The sequence below is a fragment of the Neodiprion virginianus genome, chromosome 6 (assembly GCF_021901495.1).
Source record: "Neodiprion virginianus isolate iyNeoVirg1 chromosome 6, iyNeoVirg1.1, whole genome shotgun sequence".
Lineage (NCBI taxonomy): Eukaryota > Metazoa > Arthropoda > Insecta > Hymenoptera > Diprionidae > Neodiprion > Neodiprion virginianus.
The window spans coordinates 29,447,106-29,472,248 of record NC_060882.1 but is presented as its reverse complement, the minus strand read 5'-3'; the positions used below and the strand labels follow the sequence as shown (position 1 = coordinate 29,472,248).

The window sequence follows — 25,143 nt, the reverse complement described above, 5'->3', positions numbered from 1 at the left end:
TATATTTCAATACGACGACGACATTATTCTGTCAACGACGACTTTGTAACGAAGAGCAAACCTTGGAAGGACTAGGGGAACATTCGGAGTGAGGTTTTTTACATGGTCGACAAAAAGAATCCCCGTTATACCCAGAGTCGTGAATTAATTAGTAAACAACGGGACGGCTTAGCGGAGGTTAGCGGCTTATTGAATGTGTACTCAAATTACGCATGACCGAGGACGAGAGAAGAGCACCGGGCATTAGCATGGAACGGTTCGGAAGCGACTCGGTGCTCTCCTTACGAACCTGTCGCTGTGATTCTCGGGCAAACAAGGTTCCTCCTAATTTGCAATAATTTTGAATTATCCTATTATGTTCGGGGACAGGGACGACGCGGTGCCACGGGTTACCCGGGAGGCGGGGTGAAGGGGTGGGGGTGGAGGGTGTGCAAGAGAGAAACTCCCGGAGACAACGAGCCTTTTTATTACCCTATTAATCCCAACTAGCGCCTTATTTTTAAATTAACATTTTTATCTCTCTCGAGAAAACAAGCCCCCTCCCTCCGTTCCCTTCCCCCTTCCCCTTGCTCCGCATCACCCCGATTTCCCGCTGCCAACGCAACTCCCTTCAGTCCTCGTAAAACGCGAGATTATAGAGCGGAATTCTATTATCTTGGACAGCTAGCGATCCGGAGTGAAACGAGGACGGGGCTGCTCTGGAGGATGAAATGGGCCGGGACTTTAGGCAGGGGACGTTTTTGGCCGCCATTAAGGTGCCATTAGCCGGTGCCCACCCCGTCTCTTATTTCCCTATCCCTTCTCCACCCCCTTGTTCACTTATGTGGTTGACACGCTGAAGTGAATTCATTTCATCCAATTTTGACGAATATTTTTCGATCCTGTTGTTAATCACGAGTTTGGCGTTCGCGATGACATTAAAAGTCTCTTTTTCTCGCGAGGACGAAAAAGATCAATAGAGCAGGGATTAATTAAACGGACCGAGTGTTATAAGTCAGTCGAGAGGCGGTGGGAAACTTTTTTACCTTCGACCGTTGGAAGCGATAAGAATTCCGTCCATCTATCGCTGCATCACGGAGGCGGATGTAAGGTGGGTATCTTGCCTACCTACGCCTGTGAAGTAGTTAGAAATGGAAAGAGACGTTCGTAAAAAACGTTTTATTTTAATAGAACGATATAAAGGCGAAGTGTTTTCGCGGCCACCCCTAAAGCCCCTCGTTCTCTCTCCGCTGTACTTTCGAGATAAATGCCGGTGCTTCTCCGGACCAACCACTCCCGTCTCCTCCTCCCCCTCGCGGATTTTTAATCCACGTCAGACCAAAGGAACTCTCTTTCGTTCCCACTCTCTCAACGCAAGTTTGACGCGCTGCCAAAGTAGCTGGACCGACTCCCGGATCGGCGTGATATGAGGGACGATCCGGTTGAAGATTCGTCCAAGTTCCCGGGGCTGATTCGGGTCGGGAGCTAATTGGACGGGCTTAACGAAGACGGCCGGTCTGGCATGAAACCAGTGTTGAGAGTTAGCGGTGGAGCCGAACGCGATGCGGGGATCGAGGCAAAGCCAGTGCCAGAGAAGTTGTATCGAGTTATAGCGGGAAAAGTCGTGACATTCGCGGAAAAGAAAGTTCCGATGCTCGCCAGCAAAGTGACAAAGGTTGATCCGGGGACCGGCGATCGAGTTACGTCGCGACGTCCTCCCAGGGACGCCTCGAGTGTCCCGACGCCAGTCAGGACGCCCACCAGGATCCCGCCGCAATCAATTAACGAAAGTGATCGATGCCCCCCCCCCTCCCCCGACTCTTCCTCCGTTCCTCGCGCCGCGGCAAACGTCTAATAACCTCGTGTCTGAACGTCTGTCAAAAATATCCTCTCGCGATCGTTTCCCCTTGAATGATTCGACAGCCGGGGAAAGGCGTTAATAGTTTCCAGTAGGGAAAATCCGAGAGTTCAAATGATCCCGGTGAACGAAGTCAAACAAATTTACCCAAGTTTCTCATCCGACGAATTAAATTCAACGGTCCTTAGTGTCGAGGATTTTTCTATTTTCTGGTTTTGTCATTCGAACAATTGGACAACTCATTTTTGTTTCCTGAATTACTCCCAATGGAACACGATTCATTTCTGTATATTTGGCGAGACTGAACGATTCGATGAAAAAGAATCGACTGGCTTATTTTCTTGGCGGTTTACCGCGTTCTTCATCAGCTATTCCACGAGGCTGTTCAATCCGACGAGACAAAATCCGGGAACCAATCCCGTCAGCTATGTACTTACGTATGAAAATTTTCACGGTCCATCGAGGAAGAGTGTAATACCGTAGGAATCGTACACGGGCGGTTTATACGCCGAACAAGACGGTCACGTTGGCCGGCATGCTCGAAACGGAGTTCTGCTCAATGAATAAATATTATTCGAGAGCGAGTGGGTTCGTGGGAGCGCGTATGTGTTACGGAGCAAAGCAGTGGTTCTGACCGGAATCAGTTTTCTGATCGGATCAACCGAACAGCCAGAGAGAGATTTTCAATTTCCGGATCCACCGGGTCGATTTCCTTAACAGCTGCCTATCAGAATTTCATCCCCAATTCATGCGGGGTGGGGGGGGGGGGGGGGGGGGGAGGGTGGAGGAAGAAGGATTCTTGTCGGCGTCGGTGCCGCGGCAGCGGGACGTTGGCGCCTGGCTAATATATGATAGTGGTCGAAACGGGTGGCGGTAATGCTATCAGTTATTGACACAGTCGACGAGCGAGTCGAGCGAGGCATTCGTGCCGTGAAAAGGGGTCATAAGAGGGATCGGGTGCCGGGGTATACACACGTACAACACACAACCGAATTGATTCGAGATAAGTCGCGAACAAATCCCCCCATGATGCGTTTGCCGATGTTGTTCGGCTGACCATTGGTGCGGTGTGGCGCCTGGTGGCTTCCCGCTCACCCTCTCAGGGCCCTGGCTGTTCGCTTAACGGCCGCAATTCACTTCGCACTCTCCTCACGTGGTGCCGACTCAACTTTCTCCAGGTGCTCGTACGATCCTCCACACAAGCAAATGGTCGCGGTGTGACCCCGAGCTGCGACGATGCTGGAAGCAACGGGATACCGGGACGGGGTTGGGAAGGGCTGTTGCGAAGTGTTGACACTTCGGTCCACCGGTCGAAGCCTCTCGTCTCCTCTCCTCTCCTCTCCCTTCCGCTACCCGCCAACGCCAACATTGCCAACCCAAGTGTCACGGGCGTGATGGTACGGCGGGGTCGAGAGGCTCAGGGGTTTTCATCCACTTTCTCCGAAGATGGTCAGCGTGCAGCTTGCGAGTTGGTTGCGGCATCTGTTCGCACCCCGTCACCTTGAATACCTGCGAAAAATCATGCGCGGAAGAGACTCGGAGTTCGAAGATGAACGAACCCGAACGAGTTGGCGTCGAGTGTTTGACGGGCCGCACGGCGGTTTGGGTGCTTCCTCGATATCGCAGTGATCCGAGGAGCAGAAAATTGGAAATCCGAGCTGGTTTTACAGAGTTTCAATATCAAAGGATACCCAATCGTGTTTGATCGTTTGAAATTGCATTCGGTAATTCGATAGGGTTTGAAAATACTCATCTCCATATATAGATACGCATTCCGGGCCTGCATAGAGCACGAAAGAATTCCTCCTCTCCTCGCGATGCAGCGTTGCACCGGGATCTGCAGCTGATTTACCGTGGGCCATTTCAGCGAGAGGTTCGAGCTGGTCTTCGAGGGGGTGAAAGGGTGGGTCGAGCTCTTCGCGCGGCGCCAATCTGCGTTCCAATTTACTTTGAGAATCAGTTACTCCACGGAACTCCCGCGAGGCGAGCCCCTCGAGGGTGAAAATAAGGGAGAGGGAGAGTCGGGGTGAAAAAATGACCCCACCAAATTTCCATGGCAGCGATCATCATTTACTTAAAGTCCACGGCATGGGAACTGCCGCCAAAGCAGAGAGGATTCCAGCCTCGTTCTCGCTGTACTTCAATCCGCCCACCATCGGCGAATATACAGCCAGGGGCGAGCATGGCCGACCGGACTACGAGACTCGCGGTAATTTTTTCCAATTATTGGCCTGCTTGCGACCAATTTTGGAACAAACCTCCTCAACGTAATCAGCAAATTGTTCCCACCGCTCTTTTTCCGGCTGGCGCTACTCTTATTTGCTGTAAACATACGTTTTACGTACCGTTCACTGTAAACAAACTAAGAGAAATTACAATTATCGAACCACCTGTAAACGCGATTCTTTGGTTACGTGAAAAATTTTATCCCCAATATGAGCAATAATTTTTTACTTTTGAAAAGTAGTACGTCATTCCGCCGATCTACAGAGTATGTTGGTAAGTTTGAGGAATTGATTCGTACAATGGTGCCGAGGAAATTATATTATCGGTGGGATTGTAGAAAATAATTCAAAAAAATCAATAAATCTTTCATTTAATCCGACGAAATTATTTACTATTCGTTGAAACTATTACACAGTTTATGGAAGTAAAATACAATTCTTCAGGCTAAATAGAACCGAATTACGTCGCAGAGTCAAAAAAATCTGGGCAGACGATATTTTATCCACGCTCCACACCGCAGCATAAGTTACGACCATTGCCATTGTTATTCTCGTACAACAAACTGGCAGGAAGTGCAGGATAATTGTTCAGATATTTCAGATCCAGGATATTTGAATAATATTTCCCGAAAAATAATTCCCCTTCTCTCACAGTCAAGCACCACAGCGGCGAAATATGAAAAAAGGAGCGAAACGCGCGTCTAGCCGTAAAATGATCCGAACGAAGTAACGAGGCCGGAGGGTGGAGAGTAGTTGCATTCCGCATTTGGCGTGTATATTTTTGCATCGGCGCGTCGGACGAGGGGCCTGTAAAATTTACCCCGTTTCCGCGTTAAACAATAAAACGAAGACTCCGGAGTGGTCGTAGGCGTCGAGGACCCTCGGCCTCGTGGCTCCTGTGTATTATACTCCTCACACATGGCTGCGCAGCGAGCGGCGTCTGTAGAGCGCGATACGGGGGCACGTCTGGCGGGCTTCGGGCGAGACCGAGGCCAGAACTACACCGCTGTACTACAATGGTAACAAGCCTCTCCATATTCATGGCTATCGCGTCACCCGGCAGCCCCCGACCCGTGCCTCGCTCGAACTTGACGCGAGCTTTTCCCCCGTCGCGTCGCGTCGTTCCCGTGTGTGTTACGCGGAGGTGTGTGTACGCTTAACGGGCTCCCGAAATATCGGCTCTTCTTCTCGATGAAAAATGAGCTTCGCACGCATCGGAGTAACGTCGAGCCTTTGCGAGGACGGAAGTCTTTTAATCGAGCTTGCGCGATTCTAATTAAGAGAGAGATTTTCACGAAGCGAAACTGTTTTTCAAACGAACGCACGACGCGACCTAAGGAGCTTACACGCCGAGGTGAAGCGGAGCTTTTGTTTCGAAGGTATTCACCTGTCTCGCTCCGAGCTATCGGTTTAAGCCCGTGGCGGCCAGGGAGCGTATCGAATAAAATCGTAAGGCTGCCGATGCACCTGAGACCCTCGAGCCCCTGTAGCGAAGTGGATTGAGCAAATAATAGCTGTAAATCGATCACGGCTAACGGCATGGCGTGACGAGAAAGAAGCAATTTTGGTAACAGGGAATGAATCCGGCGATCCGGGGGAAGTTTGTTAAGCGTAGCGCTTGGCCGAACGACGATTGTGCGATTCTCAAAACCCGTATAGAAAGAGCGAGGCAAATAATCACGTCGTTAGTACCGTAAGTACTGTAACAAACTCGACAAGCGTTCGCAGGCCGTTTGAAACGCGAGCGCGAGAGTAACGGAGTGAAGAAGAGAGGCGGGGAGGATGAAAAAGAAAGAGAGAGAGTAAAAAATAAATAAAAGCCAAATGGGAAAAGGAAATGAAACGGCTTGGAAATGGTGGAGTAAAAATTTATTATTTTATGGCTCCGTGACGCGCGAGGAATGCCGGGCCGGGCACAGGCAGGACTGCAAGGACGACGACGAGAAAGACCGCGACACGTGTAGTTTATTTTTCAATTTGTACCTTGAGAGGCGGGAATTTTTTGCCGAATCAATCACGGGTTATTTGGTCGTCACCCTCCTGGGGTGACTCCCTCCCGGTCCCGGTCCCGGTCCTCGTCCGAGAATCTCTCTTCGGCGTATCAGCGATGGACACTCGCGAGACGGCGGGCCGTGCTTTTAACCGAGTCGGGTAAAGCTCAGAATTTATCGAACGGTCGGCGAGAGGCGACCCCGGTTCAGATATAGGAGAAACGCTCGACCCTCGGTTGACTTCGTCACTTTGTAAGGGAGAGCCCGCTCCCGCAGCCAGATATTTTCCTACGAACCCCGTCAAGCCCGGCAAACTTTCTCGAGACTGAGCGCAGAGACGGGACGAGAGAAATGAGAAGAGCACCCCGAGGGAGGCTGGGGTGCTAATTAATTAACACGCAGCTCCGTGGAACCGCCCGGAAGGCGGTGCGATCCTCGAGGATGCCTCGGCTGTGTGCGCCTCCGCATTTATTGTCTCGCCCGAGTCTCTTCCTGTACCTCGTCGCACCTGCATCCGTACGGATTCGGCAATTTTTGCACCCCGTCGCCAAGGTTCGGATAGATACGTGTTTGAAATCAAAGACTATTTTTGTTGCGGACTAAAGTTCGTGGCTGCTCAGGTTTTAAGAATTTCTGTTTCAAAATTCTCAGGGTTACGAGTATACTTATTCGAAGTATTTATTTGAAATGAGTTAGAGTTTATTTAAAAGGATTAAAGTTCAAGTTTTATACATGCGATAAGTCCAATGTGTAGTACAGTTCGGAGAATTAAATGATTTCAGGTTCTGGGTTGTCACGTTTTTGCTAATTATTTGAAACGAGTGCGGCTAGTTGGGTCGTTAGCGATCAACCGAAGCGTCTCCTAAAGGGAGGAAATTCACCGCAAAGCAGCTTTTTGGAATACAAATTTATCCAGATTCTAGTAATCACATCACGCAGGGCTAAAGGCTGGTCCACGTTGTTGGATCGAAGTTGCAACTTCAAAATCGAGGGTGAAAGAAGTTGTCTGAACGTGGCTTTTTCGATCAAAGAATCAAATGGCGTCATAAATTTCACCCAAGTTCGAGACAAGTCGCGAAATGTTGGAAACGAATCGCACGGAGTATGGCAGGTGAGTAGGTGTGTACCTGGAGGTGGGGAGTAGCGGTGGTGAAAGGTGATTTGTTAAAACTTGTCGGTTTGTGGGTTATGTGACGGCGCGGGCGAGAAGTGTCTCTAACTAGGTACTAGATGACACGAAGGCGGGCATTGATTAATTAGAATTAATTATACCTTACCGGGTAGTTAACACGAGTGGCTTAGAGGGAAAATTGAGCAATTTGAGGGGATGATACGCGTCTTTCTTGCCAATTAATAAATGATTAATTATCGCGATGACACTTGACATTTTCCACCGACTCTGAACGAGGAGCCACGCTTTCTTCCTACTCCACCTTGCCCCTTATATACACCCACACCGTAACCCGGCTCCTCTTCTCGCGGCTGCGCTTCTTTCACTCGAAAATTTTAATTAAAAGATTTTCATTAAACTCTATCATTCGTATCAAGCCGTGCGAAAGGTCGTTATCTTTCCCTAATTATTTCCGTACGTCGTCGTTTGATGTGTGCAACCCCCTACAGCCTCGTGGTTCGCGGGGTAAATGCCGCGTCATTCGACCCGAGGTTAGTGGAACCTTCAATTTTTCCTTCACAATTTCCATTCCCACTTACGGGAAGAAAAATCTCCGGCAGAAGTAACGGCAAACACAAATACTCCGTGTCTATTTATTTATGTAATATTTGCAAACTAAAAACAAAAAAAAAAAAAGAAAAACAACTCGTTCAAAGTATATCAAACTCAAATATGAATCTGCAAATGCGGTATCCCGGTCACACGCGGTATAATACGGTAAAATTCGACCTCTGGTATAAACAAAAATGTTCGACGATGTTGATTTTTGCTCACCTGACTCTGACCGCTGCGGGGTTTGAAGCATGCGGGAGCTCGTATACAGCGGAATGCGGGTTGCGCTTCAGAAGCCGATTGTACGCACAGCGTTTAGACAAATATGGGTAATTTCGACCACTCTGAACATTCGTGTAAGTGTAAAGCGCAGCTTCGCGTGCACGTGTATGATGCACACCCGTGTAATGCCGAATGCGCCCCCCGCGATACACCGGCGGGCAGGTATTTTATTTGCGAAGCTCGAATGCGGCGGATGATTTCACAGCGATTCAACACAGTGATTGTAGGTACAGTGATTACCGCGTCAGTCACGAATCCAGGCTAGGTACATACCAGCCAGTAGTTCACCCCGACTTCGTTCGTTCGTTCAGTTGCCTGGCAAATTAACGCAATTTTCAAAACGAACAGCCCCCACGTGACTACCGGCGCAAACGCTTTAATCACAAGCCAGCGTGGCATGCGTGTGGGACATGCCGCGTTATTGCCCGGGTACATGCATAATTCCTTTTTCGAATGAAACGGGAGCTTCGAATTACGCGTTACGCAGACTCCTGGCGTTAATGACTTCGCCGCGACATTGGGAACGATTTGAGTGAGTGGTTAATTTGTTTATTGTTTTTTGTATTCTTTCTCTTGTCAACAAGCACTTACTTTTCAACTGTGGCACCGCTGGGGGTGAATGTGACCGAAGATCGATGAATCTCGAGTCTAATGAACGTTGGGTCTGCACGTGATGAATATAAGAAAACAATCACTTGTCGTACACTGTTCACTCAACGTCTCACTCACGGAACAACGAAACGAACGTTACGCGACGAATTCCGTACCGATACTGACTATCAAATGTGATTCTTACCCTCTGAGAGGTGTAATGTAAACATTGGGCGTTGGTGTTTACGAAGTAAGAGGAGACTGTTGTGTTTAGGTACGCGCCGAGTGAAGCGAATCACGGAAATTGGAGCTTCGACCGTGCAGTGGCTAGTGATCAATGGAATATCGGTCAGTACGGAACTGTTCGGTTTGGTTCCGACTCGAAATCGTATTTTATTTAAAAAAGTGTCGACTACAGTTACGATTCGTGAGTGAACTAGGATTTCTCTCAGTGTTCGTTTAGACAAGCCGAGCAACACAGAGTATACCTGCTCTGTTTGATAAACACCGAAATGTGAGTAGAACAAACTTTCGTAAGTCAAACTTTACCTAGACGTAGCCCTCGTTTGATATGACGGAATCAATTCTCCATGGCGCCGAGTGCTATTCACACCTTTCTTTTTACCGCACCCCTCTTATACCCTACTTCTTTATTCACGAAGCCCGTAGTATCGCGCATCGCGCCGTATATCAGGCTGATGTATATTGCATAAGAAAATACCGAGAGAACACCGACGAAAATTGATTGCTTTGAGGGACAATAACTTTCGATTACCTACTTCGCGTTGTCAGTGTCAATTCGCTGTTGGAACGCCTATGAAAGTACGAAGCAAGAATAACGATTAATTATGCGTCGTGAGACTCAAGCGATGCATGCAAGTGTGAAAAACCTGATTCATCGTTTTTGCTGCAGACTCTTGGAGAATAACCGGATAAATTGTTATACTTACATTTTGAAGATATTCTCCAAAAGTGCTAAATTCGAATTTGACAATTTCGTCAACCTAGGTGACATTGAATTTCTACCGAAGATATAAATCTCGAAAATCAAAAGTGCTGAATTTATCACTAGGTTAAAATTTTCACATAGCGTCCAATGTGACCTATGAAAAATCAGAAAAAATTTACGCGTTTCGAAAAATCCAAAAATATCGAGTTTCGATGGTAAGGAATGTTCGGTTTCAACGATTAAAAAGCGTTGCACAAATGTCACTGAAGAGATAACAGTTTCTGGTCGTTCAACAAAACGTGCAGAGCTTTTTCCTCTCCACGTTCGCTAAAAACCGTATTTCCCGACCACCCAGTACGTGGCATCACCGGCCCTGTATATCCGGCACGTTCGGGTTGATCGCGAGGTAAATCGTCGTGCGACAAATGCACGGTATACCCGGATAGAAAGGGGCGCGGGGCGCGAGAACGTTTATATTATCCGGACCCACCCCCGCAGCAGAAACACACACACACACACACACACACATATCCCCAGCAGACTCTCAGCATGTGTTATACGTCTGAATAAGAAGTCTGGCCCGGTTTGGTTTTCCCGAGTGCCTGCACACAACAATCCTTTCCGTAGACCGCATATGGGCAAGTGCACCTTGATACGTCTGAGTAGCGGAAATGCGGCGGGCAGGGGGGGGGGGAGGGTAGCCTCCCTCGAGAGAGGGGATAATGCATGCGGCGCGAATAGTCGAGCGGCCGTGATGCATAAATTTCAGATCAGTTGTTATAGCATCGTTCGTCTGATTACAGAGTGGAGGGGTGGATGGGGCGGGACGGCGAGCTACAATTTTGGTAATGAATAATTTAAGATAATTTAAGGTTCGCCTAAAGGGTGCTCTCGGGTTCGGAGCTTGAAATTGTGCGCGACTCGCCTCGTCTCGTCTCGATTCCACCGCCGCCGCCGCCGCCGTCGCCGCCCAGGGCTTTTCCACCCCATATTTCAATCAGTGCTCTTGACAGCGTCTCGGATCCTGCAGGAATCCCGGTGCGGGAACCGCTCATCCTTCCCGTAAATTAATCGCTCCGTGGTGCTTGCAAAGAATTAATTCTCGATCCGGCGGTGAATGAAAACCTCTATCCGGACCGGAAGCCGCGGCTAGCCCTTGAGGAGACATCCGAAATCTTGAAAATCCTTCGACAATGACGCCGCTTAGGACGTTTCGAGGGTCGCCCCTCACCCCCTGCCACCCCCCTGACGGCCCTCGCTTATTCTGAATATAATTTTTGTAAATTGGTCCCATATGTATGAGGCCCCCCGCTGAATCCACAACTAGGCCGAGAGAGCTGCTCGCGCCCTTCCTCCCCATCGGTCTCGCGGTGCTTCCGAACCATCTAGAATTTCAAACCCACCCCGCGGAAATAAAACTGGTTTATTGCTCCTCCGTACTTTCCGTATTGTACCCACCACGGGGCCGGTCTCTGCTCGGTTCGAAAATGCAGAAGCCACCTCCTCGCGGAAAAGGAGGGAACGCCGTCGTTTTTCCACCTGCTACCGGCTCCTGCGGGGCGCCTTTGCGAAAGGGGCAGAGAATCGTCGCTGCGCGGATACCGAGCGAAAAGAACTCGCCCCCGTTACCTTCAACGGCGACACTGCCGCCTCACGCCGCGCCGTTACGAACACCGTGGCCCCGCTGAATTTATAGAAATTCATGGGTTTAAGGCGCGCCCGCGTCTAAGTTATGCACCCCACGCTCTACGTCGTATCGCACAATACGTTATACCTCAAACACACAGAGCCGGGGAGAAATGCGATACCATATGCGACCGCGGGCTTCCCATTCTTCACTCTCTCTCTCTCTCTCTCTCTCTCTCTCTCTCTCTCTCTCGATTATAACTTCACTGAATGATTTTTACAATAGCTTTCGGAGGGTCGGAATAGCAAATGAACTTTAACGTTGAAGATACTGTCTACCTAAATATTAACAGGGCGAAACTTTACCGATATCGGTAAATTATCACTGATCTTCAGCGATGAGTGTATCACTGGAAAAATTAGTACAGCATACTTGCAGTGACTATTTGTAAATTTTTTTTTTTTACATATTTGTATAAGTAGAAAGTAATTCTTCGCGTTTGATTCTTTCCGGTGACTTTAATACATTTCACTCAGTGTTAACTGATTTTATCGAGCTCCGGGAATGAATTTTTGAATTTTCTGGCACAATTTCGTCGTTCTACGCATGATGTGCCATTTTTGAACATCTTCTTACATCTTCTAGTACTTTTGAGTTTGCGTCCCACATTTCTCACGAGCCAAAATCTCCCGGTTCGTTTATTTACGTGTCTTACTGGTCGGTGGGCCGATTAAACCGTGCCCCCTACAATTGTGGACTAAAAGCGCCGCGTGTCGTATCTATTGAACGTAAACTCCATTCCTCAGAACTGCAGGGCATCGGTACTTCGTCTTTCGGTAGCTTATACGAAACAGCGGCGGGCGCGGTGGCTTTCGGAGTATCAAGTGGCACTCGGCTCGCTGCTGAAGGATAACTTGAGAAGGAGTCGGCGAGGAGTGCAGCCATTGCTGAGGACCGGCCGGGCGATTCTCCTCGTTTCCACCATCTCTTGATAATTTTCACCGTGCGGTCTGTTCACCGTGGTACCTATACCTATAGCCGCAGCGTCAAGCGCCGGATCGACGGTCGTTTTGCGGGGTGAATTTTAAACAAAATACGAAGCTCCGTAAACTAAGGGTCGTTAAACACGCCCGTACGAGGGTCTGTCGGCTACGAACGGGCAATGGTCTAACCCCGAGAGCCGGGCGACGTGGTCGCGTTTTGCTCTGATATTAAGGGTGAAGGGAGCGGGCGCGACGCGAGGGCGGAGGGTGAAAGGGAGGGAGGAGGGAGGAGGGATACTCCATCAAAAGGGTAGCTTTTATATTTTTTATATTTATGAGAGATGTTTTTCCCCGCCGTTCTCCTTATCTCGGAGTTACATTCCTCCACCCCCTTCCCCCTCCCCCTCCCCCCCCCCCTCGCCCCGTAGCCGCCTGCGTCTCTCCTTCAATTTTTCTCTTTTCAACCCCTCCTTCCCTCCCGCCCCTCGTTCCCTCTGACTGATCAAATGGCCCAGAACCAAACGAATTCGGGGAAAGTCAGACGATGTGTAGAACGGTTGAGCGAGAAATGCGAAACAGAATTGGAAAGTTTGATTTTTTTTTTTCACACTTCGATCCTCTTTTTTTTTTGGAGGGATACCTTTTCGTACGAGTCTGGTACACGCCCGTTTAAAATGATACGGCTTTTCCGGGCGTCCCGTCTTTGTTTTCTATTTACCTCTTGATATTTTCATCATTTTCGTGTTAATATCATTCTTTTCACTCCTGCTATATTACAACATATTGCACACCTTTGACGAAAACAAGATGAACGAGCGCGAGAGAAGAAGAAGAAGGAGCGAGACGGGGCAAGAAGAGGTACTTTAAAAGCATTTTCACAGCTTGAATTCAGCCGGTATGCTCAACGCGGTGTATACATCACCCCTTTCTCTCTCGATTTCTCTCTTCCAGACCAAATATTTTCACATTTTCCCCTTTTCACCGGCCGCGATGCACATCCAGTAGTTGAATCAACACTCGCCCAGCGTATTCCTCAATATCCTGCGGCGCCCCCGGAATCGAGGATTCGCGACGGATAGATAAATAAAGCGAAGAGAAAAATCGCGCCACCTCACTTCTCGCATGTGAATTGAAGCAGGTCATTTCGCCGGGGTACGCGAATGCAAGTCGAGACATCGTTCGTCTGGGAATGAAAGGTGAGATCGTAGGGCCGCGGCCGTCGAAAGGATCCGCGTATGAATCGGGGAGGCAGGAAGAGATCAGGGGTGATAAGTTGTTCGGAGAATCGCTTATAAAAGTTAAGAAACTACCCCTATAAATTCAACGCAACGCGCACCCGTCTTATATACCCACCTTCCGATGCCTAATACACCCACCGCATCTCCCCCTTAAAATTCAAACTCTCTCGGCAAACTTGGCGCCCACCTTTCTCCCAAAACATATCATCCCGCTCTATCCTCGTTTCTTCTTCGCGGGATATTTTTCGAAAAAACGAAGAAAAAAACACACACGCATACACACCGAGTTCGAGTATCGAGTATCCCTATGAAAATATCGGCTCGTTGAATTCGCCATCGTTTTTCTTGCGCACGTTCTTCGTGGCATATCCCGTACACAGGGAGATTCGCACGTATACTCGTACGTGTACAATATGTACATATACTCACATTCGATGCGTGGGTGCGTATTTCGAACTTGTAGAAATATACGGCACACACGGTATGCTTCCACATCTCACACAACAACACCCGCCGGTGGGTCTCCCTCTATATCTGCGCATTAAATTAACGCAGCCCAAGCCGAAAGCTTACACGTATACACACGTCACGGGCGTATGTTGTGTACACAACGTATAGAATCGGTTTTACACACCCCCAAAGTTTCAGAACTCACGATACACTCGGCGTTTACTTTTTTTCCTGAGGCTTTATTATGTATAATGTTACGGGCATCGAGAGGGCGCGATTCGCGGGGTGTGCGAGGTGAAAAAAGGGGGTAAATAATGACAACAACAACGATAATAATGATGGAAAAAAGCGATGGCCTGCTGTTTAGCATATGCAACCAGTATCCCTGCAGCTGCAGGGTAGAGCGTTTATTTATTTATCATTTTTATACACCTTATCCCGAGAGCCCGATTTTTCTCGCATGGCCAACTTCTTCACGCTCATTGGCCGTGTCATCACTTATTATTATGCACCCCGGGACATATTTTTAGATCGCTCGGCTCCCGCAATTTTCTCATGATAAAATTTATACTTGCTACATGGAGGCAGTGAGTCTGCAGCGAAGGGGATCGTTACGCAATTTGAAGAAAAAAAAAAAAAAAAAACGTTCGTGCTTGCACTGTTGAAATTTTTAGCACAATCTTGGAAAGCGTTCGACAAACAATTAGACGCTTCGCGATTAAATTATTATTCCATTGCTTCGTAGCTGTTCCGTCAGTTTTTTCAAGGCGCAAAAAAAAATGCGGGGAAAAACTTTTTCTTATTTCCACTCCAACTAGCGGGGTTGAATGCCCTTCACCCCTTTGAACAAGGGGCGCGTTGACGATCTGCAAGAATGAGATTGCAGAGAGAGAGACAGAGAGAGCGAGAGAGAGAGAGAGAGAGGAGTGTACAGTCTTATGGATGTGACGGTATGAAATTCCTCGGCGAGACACAAGGGTCCTCGGTATAGTTTTTGGGGGGGTTGGCTTGTCAAATTCAAGCCCCGGCGAGGCCTGATAAAAAGATAATTAATCGCGTCGGTTTAAGCCCTCGTGCAGGTTGATCTTGACGAAGCATTTATCACGCCAGTCGGTGTTTTAGAATCAGGTTGTCCTTTTTCTCGCGTTCGTTGTTTATCCCGGCCGCGCCTGTGTAAAACCGTGTATGTATATTTTTCTTTACCTCGGCAGACCGGGTCATCCTTTTTGCACCTTTTAACCCGACCGTCTCGGCGCAGTCTGGCCAACGTTCGTGGAAAACCGAGCTTAAAATTTCCCTCGGAAAATAAATAAGGAGCACCGAGGAGCGGGGCCTTCTAGCCGGCTACTCGCGCTCCTTGCTCCGCGCTGTTTGCCCTCGCCGAGGAAAAGGTGGACCATAAATAAGAGCGGCGAAAAAATTGAAAGCTTAAAAGCTCGATAAATAACGGGGAAGCCTAATGTTGCAAGAGTACGATAAGCCTCCGCGGGATCCGGTTACGCTCAAAGGGTTCGATACCAGGTGCAGGACGACCGCTTCTCGATCCTCGTACGGTTATCACGGCCATGCCGGTAAATAAATGACGATGGATACACGGAGAGCGGCTATTATCTTACGCGGTCGTTTCTTCCTCCGCAGCGCGGCACGTTTTGCCGCTTTTCACCGAATACCCGGATGTGCCGGTTAAGTCGCGAAAGGCTGAAGGTGAGTTTCCCCCCATCCTCGTCTGCGCGCATTTAAATTTATTCAAACCTGCATGCGCGCCGGGTCTCGCCGTGTGGAAAGACGGGGAGGCAAATGAAACGCAAACGCAGCCCAGCCGGTCGTAGCGTACGAACGAATCGGGAACACAAGGTCTCTGTGAAAACGAATATCGATGGGTATAAGGTGTATAGCCCACCGTTCCGTACTCGAATTTCTAATATATTCTCCAGAACCTGGATCCGCAGACATGGAAAATGGGCTGAGGCGGTGGCGGCGGAAATGCACTCGTCGCTATTCCAATAATTTGCAATAGGTGTTCTGTAGACGAAGGGAAACGGGAAACGCGGACGAAAGTTCGAGTATTATTCATATCTAGTTACGGCGAAAAATTGGAAAATTTACATGTGGTGGCGAGAAATTAATTTCTTACGTACCGACATCTTACATATTTAAATAATAAGCCTCCAAAATATCGACAATTTCAACGACAAGACAGACAGCCAGGTCTTGAATCCCACAGTATGTTACAGCTTCCGAAAGTTTCAAGTACCTAATGTTGCGATGATTCGTCGAAAAGCTTGAAATCCCGAAAGCTTAAAGCTCGGTCCTCAAATTTTTGCTCACGAAAGCCAGCGAAATGACCAGAAACAGATATCGACTGATCGTTCAAAGTTCCCTCAAGTTCTGAAAATCCCTCTCCAAGACAATAAAAAAAAAGAAAAAAAAAAAAAGAAAAAGAAAAAAGCTCCGATACGCGGGAGCACGAGCTCCGTGGGTTCAGCACGTTCGTTGGCTGTTCGCGTCTGTTCACTTTCAAAGTAAAACCCACATCAACTTTAACTTGACTTTGGTCGGTGGTCGTGGGTATATTATACAGCGGGAGTGGATTTGCATAAAAATGAAACTTTGGCGTAGACGGGTGAAGTTAATGAATTTAAACGAGGGATGAGCCCTGATTCCAGAGGGTGTCGACAGGGGCTGCCATCCCCCCCCACCAGCCCTGTTGACTTTCTCGCGATTTGACAGTGCGGGCCTGATCATCGTCGTCATATCGAATCGACACCCGCGTGAAACGACGCAGGGTGTGCGAGTCGAGGGTGGCGGCGTAGTGGCCGAGATGTTCACCCCCGCTCCCCGCATCGCGGTCCATAAATATTTCGGATTATCCTAAGCCACAGCCGGATCCCGTGGCCTCCTCACTTTCTCACTTTCGCACTTTCTCACCACCGGCGGCCCGGAGAGTTTATAAGTCGGCAATTTGGGGCGCAGGGCACGTACGCGAGGCGGGCCCGACGCGCCGATCGTTGTGACGGTGAAATAAATCAGGCCAACTACACCTACCGCAGGCCATTCCCGTCCCCCCCTTCTCTCCCGGCATTTGTTCGGGAAGTGGGACCGTGCAATTCCCGTTCGGGCGAACGGGAGACGTGCAAATTAACGACGCTGCGAACATTCGCCGACGAGCCTGGAATCCTGCCCGAAATCGGTGGGTGGGCTCGTCCCGATAGGAACACGACCGATTCCGCAGCTTTCGTCCGCTCCTGCCGCTCGCCATCCTCGGAAGTGGACCGCCGAGTTCTGCGCGCGCACCGGTTCCCTCCCTGGAGGTGTGGTCACCCGGCTACGCTGCAACCCTTCACCCTCTCGGTGAAAATTAAGGATATCACCGGCACCTAGATGCCCGCGATCGCTTTGTATGGAATCCGAAGAACCTGTTTATCGCCCTCCGAAAATCAGCCGAATCGTTTGATCCCGGCTTGAAACTGTCACGGAGCTGGATACGAACACCTCGAATACAGGTACTTCGGCTCCTTAAAGCGATGCTTGCGTGGATTGTAAGGGAGAATTGTATTTCAAAACAGACCCGAGTGTCACGGGTGAATTATCGGGGGAAGTCTTATCGGTGGAGTCGAAACTTTGGCCGGACGAGAAAGGTCGCGTTTGATGGATGAGTTAAACGCGTTGGACGGCGTATTATTATTAACCACGAGTGTTCCACCTTACGCATCGCTTTAAGATATTTGACGTGGACTGTATGGAAATCGAATTTCGAGTAGGTATAGTCGGTACAACGTCGTACGACTTGTGTAAAAAGTATTTTTCAAAATCGCCCCAAAAGCTCGGATAATCAATTCATTTCTCATTCGACAGAATTTTCATGGAGTCCAGAAGCGATCGGTTACAATTCGAACGAAACAACATTGCCATTTTCCACTTCTCCCCCATGCTCTCGATAAATCCATCACCCTGCTGTATCGTCGAGTAATCTTTCATTGTGAATTGGAAGGGTCGAAAAAAATACGCGTACTCCGTGAGCGAAATCAGTCACAATTAGGGATCTCCGAACATGGCATGACAAACCTCCCCAATTCGGCTCTGATGAAAAGTATGTGACTGATTCGCAAAAATTTATGTTCTCATTCGCTGAACGGAGAATACAAGTCCCTCCGATTTATCCGACGATAAACAAAAAAAAAAAAAAACAGATAAAAAATCATCACGGCCATCGCATAAACGGTCATAAAAATAATCGGAAAACAACCTATCCGTGTCCATGTCCGGACTCGCACTTTCCACATCGATTCTCAGCCCTGCAGGGCCGATTGTACGTACCTCAAGGGGCATCGATCATCGGCTCTGCCGTGTAAACGTAGCGCCGTGTCGCATCGCGGGAGTTTATAAGTGCGCGCGGATTGCGGCAGGGTGCATTCAATCGAACTGGTCGAATATCGGAATTGGTGTGCAGGGTGCGTGTGGGTGGACAGCGGTGCGTCAAATGCACCCCCCTTTCCCCTTTCACCCTCGTCGCGCGCGGCCATTGTGCAATGCTTTGTTCGAGTGGTGAGGGTGTTGCGTTAATCCGTCCCCCGCAACCCCCGTGGATTGATGTGCGTGGCGTCGGTCCGTGCGGCGTGATTTGCGCGACGTCCGGCGTCGTGTCGAAAAAGGCTTGCCGTCGTATGTGATTCGACCCTCGTTTCTCGGTCCGCAGGCCGCTGTTCGGACCCGGAGGTTGATCAATCGCCTTTGCATCCCGCTGTTGTCCTCTCCGGTTCGACGATCGTTTGCGTACAGCCCCAGATTCTTCCTTCCACGGTCTCTCGAATTATTGGCGCAGTTTACCGAGATCGACGCACGAACTGACCGAGCCCTCGATGCGCCGGGTTATCGCAGGTCGACTCCAAGTTTCGCGAAACGCGGTGCGCGCGCGTTTCGCCCGACTTTCGATACATCGTTTCGTGTATCGTGGCGTGTATCGTCGCTGTATCGATTCAACCCCTCCAGCGCCGCTCCTCGAACCCCTCAAGCTACTCGATCCCCACTCGGCTCCTCCGGGACCCCCACTCTGCCTAGTCGTCCCATGGTCGTCGCAACAGCCCGTTTCGATCTCGAGGAAAAATTTGCAACAGGATAATTTTGTGGTTTGAAATACGTCCCGATGACCGGAAGAAGCAGCGATCCTTCGCTTCGCTGCTTCTGACCGCTCTCCTTCGGTTTAGAATTTTTTCCACCCCTATTTTTCATTTTTTTACTCGATGCAAAATTTAAGGGATGAAACCGGCACGGGCTCGCCATTGTTACGGTGCGAAGCCGACTCTGCACGCGACCCCCACTCGTTTGCTTGCCCCGCCGAGCTTGCGCCCCACTACATCTCCGGATTTCTCCCTCCCCCGAAGCCCAGCATCCCCACCACGTGGCCACTCCTCTTTCGCTCTTCTAGTTCAGCCACCCTTAGGGAGATGGCGCCACTTCTTGCTTCGGACATTCGACGGCCCGCGAGAGATGAATCTGTCGGTAAAAAAGTGAGACGCAGACTCTCGACCGAGGGAGAGTTTAGTCTTTACTGACGGCGACCCGAGGGAGACGCGTACGTACCTGTACACGATTATTTCAGCCGCTGTACTCACTTTGCATTTCCTTCTTTCTTCTGGATTTGTATCATTATTCCCGGTGACCGCCGTATCTGTATGCAGTCTTGTGGAAATATCTTGCGTGCGGTGTATCGAACGGCACGACCAAACCTCGCGTTAATTTGTATTTGAATAATTTGAGCGGGAATCGCGTCCCGCGGTTTATCAGGATCGACGACTGCTATACGGTACCTACGTGGCTGCGGTAGGAGCAGCGGGAAAGCGTGACCAGGGCGATAGGATCGAGATCTGACCGAAGATAACCGCAGCTGTGGCACGAGTTGTTGCATTTTTATTTCTCAATTTCTTTATTTTTTTTTTTTTTTTTTGGTTTTTCGCGTTTTTGTTTTATTTTTTTTACTTTAGTTTAAAATTGTTCGAGTTCTTTTTTTCACCAGTGTGAAATCTGAAACTACACGGATATTTCACTGCTCACGTACAGGCGTTAGTCTAGTTTATATGCCAGGCTACATCGATAATTGTCACGTATACATATACACGTATACCCTGGACACCTCCGTTCCGTCACCCCTAGAAAGAACTGAAATAAAATCATTCTTCATCCGCGACACCGCGTTTATTCCCGGCAGGCGCCAGGTACGACTTCCGGTACCGCCGAAGGATTTACAACAGGTTGAAAAAAGTGGAGTAATCTGCCGCCGCGGATCGCTTGTAATCGGGAAAAGAGGTAGGGAAAAAGGATTGAAGAAAAAAAAATAAACAGGAAAAAAGAAATTCGTACGTGTAAAGGTAAACACAGTCTATACTTCGGTCGTGCGAGCCTACGGATAAGATAATTGTAATAATTTTTTTTACAACCCTTTTGATTCTATTCCTATGTGACATTTTTTTTTTCTTTTCACTGAAAACGTTTCAACATCGACCGGCGCGGTTTTCCGCTACAGCGATAAACGCGCTTGGCGGTAATTATCATCCCACCGCATCGACAATCGGCCCCCTTCTAGCAGGGATGTGTCGTGAGTCAGGGTTTCGTGCCGAGATAAACGATACGGCGAGCGAACGCAACCGCATCGAGTCTGGTATCCCCGTCGTTGTTCAGTTTTTGGAATTCAGGGGTAGAAAATTTTCAAGGGTTTATATCGGGGCTGCGGAGTTTTTGCACGTGGGGTAGGACTCTTGACCCGAGCCGAACTATTTATCACGGCACAACGCGTACAACGCACGTGAAGCGCGGTTGGTTGTCCCGCTCCCCTCCATTTTCACCCCCAAAATGTTGCGCTTACAAGGGACGCCGGCGTCGCAATTTCGGGAACACGGGCCAGGAACCTTCGCGGTCCGCGCGCTCCTTGGTTTCGGGTTGTCAAAGGAGAGTCAAGATCAACTTCGCTCGGGTTTCGAGGAAATTAAACCCGCCCCCCGACCCTCGACCCCCGACTCTGGGGGTCCGCCGCGTGCGACGGCGACGTGATAACCGCCTGATAACGTGACCGGGTAACGCTGGGCACCTATTCGGTATAAAGCACACAGCTTCGGTACATAAATACTAACGTATAATATACCCTGGAACGCGGTGGTGGTTTTGGCTAGGCGTTCCACCCCCCGGCATACACACACACACACACACCGACCTTTCTAGCGCACATCCACGGGGTTGTTTGGAATTCAAACAGACACTACGTACACCGGCAGCGTGATTAGCGAGGGGCCCGCGGGTCAAACGGGGAGTCGGGATGGCGAGCTGGGCGAGGTTGCCCCTGGGGAGTTAACCCGACAAGGGAGGAAGGGGGGGAAGAAGCAGAAGAATGGAATGAATCACGTTATTACGAGTAATAACGTACACTCGCCGGTTGGCTGCGTGTGGGTACGAGGTATACACTACAGGGTGTGTATATTCGCGAACGTCACGCCCCCGCCCCCCACCCTCACACCCGCCCCCTCAACCGGTCGCGGCTCTGTTTTCTCTGTCCGGTTATTAATAGTAATGACTCGGCGACGCTTTTTCTTTCTCCATTTTCATCCTTTTGTTTGTTTTATTTTTTTCGCCAGCGCGTGGACTGCGCCGCGCTGTTCCGCTGGACGTCGAAGGGGCGGAACGGCCATGTCGCGTGAAACACGCACCCCCGGATCGTGCGGGTCCTCTGGGGATCTGGGATCTGGGATCTCACATACGGCCGCGGGGCGTGAAGGCGAGGCTGACATTCCGTCGCCTTTAACGGTGGTGGTATGAGTATTGCAGGGCACGAGCTTTCGTCGACGCCGCGACGCGGGGTGTTACGAGCTGCTGACAAAAAGCGACAAAAAGTAACGCGAAACGTGTCGGGTTTGGCCACGCGTGTCGTCGCGTTACACCCGCTTTGTAACGGCTTTAAGGACCTCGCGTGCCTCGAACCAACCTTGCCGTGGCCTTCGAGAAAAGGAATAAAAAAATATTGCCAAAGAAAATACCGAGGGTCGAGTGAAACCCGGAAAAAAAAAAGGAAAGCGGTGGCCAGCTCGGTGGCGACCAGGGTGCATCCTTGGCTGGCAAACCTTCGAGATTTATTTCACTCATAACTGGCCAGATCTCTCCTAACTCGACACTCGTTCCGAGCCACACGTGCTACGTCCTACGAACAATCTCCCGAATTTTCTCATACGGTTGTTAGCGGACTGCCTGCCGGCCGTTTCGACGAGACGTGTCGTCTGCCGTTAAGTGCGCGAGCGTGCCCACGGATGCCGTGGAATCGGAAGATACATCGTTTTCGGGCACCTCGTTTCGCCCGTCTCCAAAGTTCCAACGCTTCCAATAATCTCACGAGAGAAATGAATTTACGCAAGTGAATTATCGATGGAGTTATAAGGAATTAAAATTTTCCTCCTCCTAATTCCTCGAGGATGGATTATGTGCACTTGCATGTAAGGCGGAGAAACTCGGTCGATACAAGTTGGAGTGTAGGATATTATAATAAAGCCCCGAGTCCTGAGCCCTCGTCACGCGACGTGATGTATCAAGTTCTTTTATCATTCTCCGGGTAGTATAGTGAAATTGCGTCATTGTATGACGATTTCAAGTGGGCAGTTGTATTTAGTTTTGTTTGAGTTTTATTACAGGGTGTTTATGTACGGAACCCAACCGTCACGCGACACCTTGAAACTTGGTTAAATAAATTCCATATACTTACCGCGCCGTAGGTTGTCCGGAAACGATTGCCGGGTCACTCGATATCAGGGCAGGATATTATCCTTCCACTTACCCCATTCAAGATTAATTAATGTGCTTTGCGACTTGTACAAAATAACAGGAATGTCGTCGAAGACGATATAACGCAGCACCCCCACTCGGGGTGGTTTCAATTTTTGATCAAACCGTGTCACCGAATCCATCCAACGGAACGGATCCATACATCGGAAGTGGAATTCCGCTCAAACACAACGGAAATACGAAGTAAAACTTGCGGCGAGTAGAAGCGACGAGTGAAGTAGCTGCTGGGTAAAGGGTTGTAGGACGGGACGTAACCCCGATTACCGTGGAGGTAAAGAAAACGTCGCCGTTGGGTGCAGAAGTAAGCGAACAAGCGAAAGGCAATCTTGGTGAATGCATGCGGTTCGTATGGCTGGAAACGCGTTTTCACTGCATCGCGTATGCATGCGATATGCCGTGTGGCGCATATGGGACGAGGTATGAATGCGTCCCGGTGGTGTGGGTGTAGGTTCGCGTTCACGGGACGTGGGTAACAACGCGCACACGCGCACGTTTACGGGCCGAAACACCTACGGGAATAGATCCGCGGCGGAAAAGGGCGACTGCGAAGTACGTTTCCCGGTTCCAATCAGCCGCGCACAGAGCGTACCCTCGACTATCGACGAGCGTCCTTTGCCATGCAAATCGTTCAAACAACCGATTGTTACCGGAAGAGTAATTGTTATACAGGGTGAAACAATTTTCTCTCGATTACTATGGGAATATCCGTCGAGGGTTCGCTCGTGTCGCGCGGTTGTGTCAAACGCGCTGTTGCGCATCGCTTTTCTCTGATCTTCTGCTTCGCGTTGACGAGCTTCCGATGAAAGCTCGTAATCGGAGCGCGTCGCACAGGCTGCTGGGTCCCCCGCCCGTGTTTTCGTAAACACGTTCACCCACATCACAGGAAAACGTACCCTCGATGTATTTGGAAAATTATCTAACTACTGCGGGAGGAAGTGCTCGTGCACGTTTGCGGCATGTGCGTCGTACGGGATGAATGAATGTGTGGATGCCCGCGGAGATATTTGCCGAAGGCAAAGCAAGCCGGGGTTAAAGGGGGAGCTTAACTCGCCTCCTTATTTCCCAACAGGCCATCCCGTCCGTCCGCCCACCTTGTCACCTGGCCTACCCTCGCATCCTCGTCCCGGCGTCGTGGTTCTCTATGATTTACAACCAGCGGCCCTCATTCCGCAAGCCGCGACAACGCAGCGAATCGCTTCTCCGGAAACGGTCACGAGACCAACGTCTTTCCTCGATGAAACTCATTGCTGTTACCGTTTTTCGACTCGGTATCGCGCTGCTTGAGGGATGATTTCGAAAATTGTCAGCTCGAAGGCTCGGTTCAAGTTTCCGGTTGAGATCGTCTAAGCCCGAACCGAAACGCGTCCGGCCTGTGGAACTACCGAGTGCAAATAGTCGTCCCTTCGGGGAAGCTCTGCAGGCATGGGACTTTCATTTCACGCTAGGCCGAGGCCGGGGTTGAATCAGGCCCTGTAGCGGGGCGGTTGTCTCTGAAACTTTCTGGTTATACCCTTTCGCTGGTATACCGCAGCAAATGTTCAGTATGTATGACTGTAATCAAACAAAAAACTGTAGGGTTGAAATACAGAAGGACTTAGTCACCGTTGGTACGTTGCGATATCGAGTTACAGCCAAGACTAAATCTGTGGATTATTCCAGCGTATGTTTCCCTGTATTACGGTGTAGTTGAATTTTTACATCAGCGAATTAGGCTACTCAAGTTCTCGCGAAGACGGTATTTTTTTTTTTTTTTTTTTTTTTCTTCCAACATCATTCCATTCTGTTGGTACCCCGGAAAGGAGCGAAACAGGGGAAAGATCACATCTTGGAAATGTTGTACACACACACACGTACACGCACAGACACGCGTGCGATGAAGTAACGGCAGGCAAAATGAGCTCGGGAGAGAATTCTGTATAATATGTTGCCAAGACTTATGGATAAGAGGAAATGAGGATCAGCGAGCGGGAGAGCGAAGAGGAAGGGGCCAAAGTACAACAACTGATCTCCAAAATGGATACTCGGTTGAATTCCTTTAGGTGGTGGAAAGGAGGGGGTGAGTCGGGCACTCCGTCCCGCTAATGTTGTGTACAGCGTTCTTTCACCGTTCGCTTCCCTCGTTGCCGCCGGTAATTACCCGGCGAAATGCCTCGGAAGCGCAAGTTTGAATTATTCTTATGATTCTTTTATAATATTATATTTTCATTCGTTTAACGTTCACGCCGTTATCGGCTCTACCCTATATTGTCATCATCATCCCGTTATTATTCTGGTTGTTTTTTTTTTTTTTTTCACGTGAATACGTATCGTACCGCAGCAAAATCGCCTCGTACAGTTTTTTTATACGCAGGTACCCTCCACACTTGTCAGTCAGCTACGAACTTCCGTCGGTCGATATCACACCTGCACGCAATTACTTCGAACCTCATA

At 49.4% G+C, this 25,143-nt stretch overlaps 1 protein-coding gene across 4 annotated transcripts in view; it reads left to right on the top strand.

The window, feature by feature from the left end:
- The window catches only part of LOC124308109 (nucleolysin TIAR), a 295,980-nt gene that overhangs the window by 86,489 nt on the left and 184,348 nt on the right, over window positions 1–25,143 (top strand). The window contains exon 1 of one of the 4 annotated variants that reach the window (XM_046770484.1): window positions 9,008–9,163. The exons of the other annotated variants lie outside the window; for them this stretch is intronic. The gene's annotated coding sequence lies outside the window, so the exon portion shown is untranslated. Of the gene's footprint in view, window positions 1–9,007; window positions 9,164–25,143 lie in introns of those variants that run through there. 4 annotated transcript variants of the gene reach the window in all.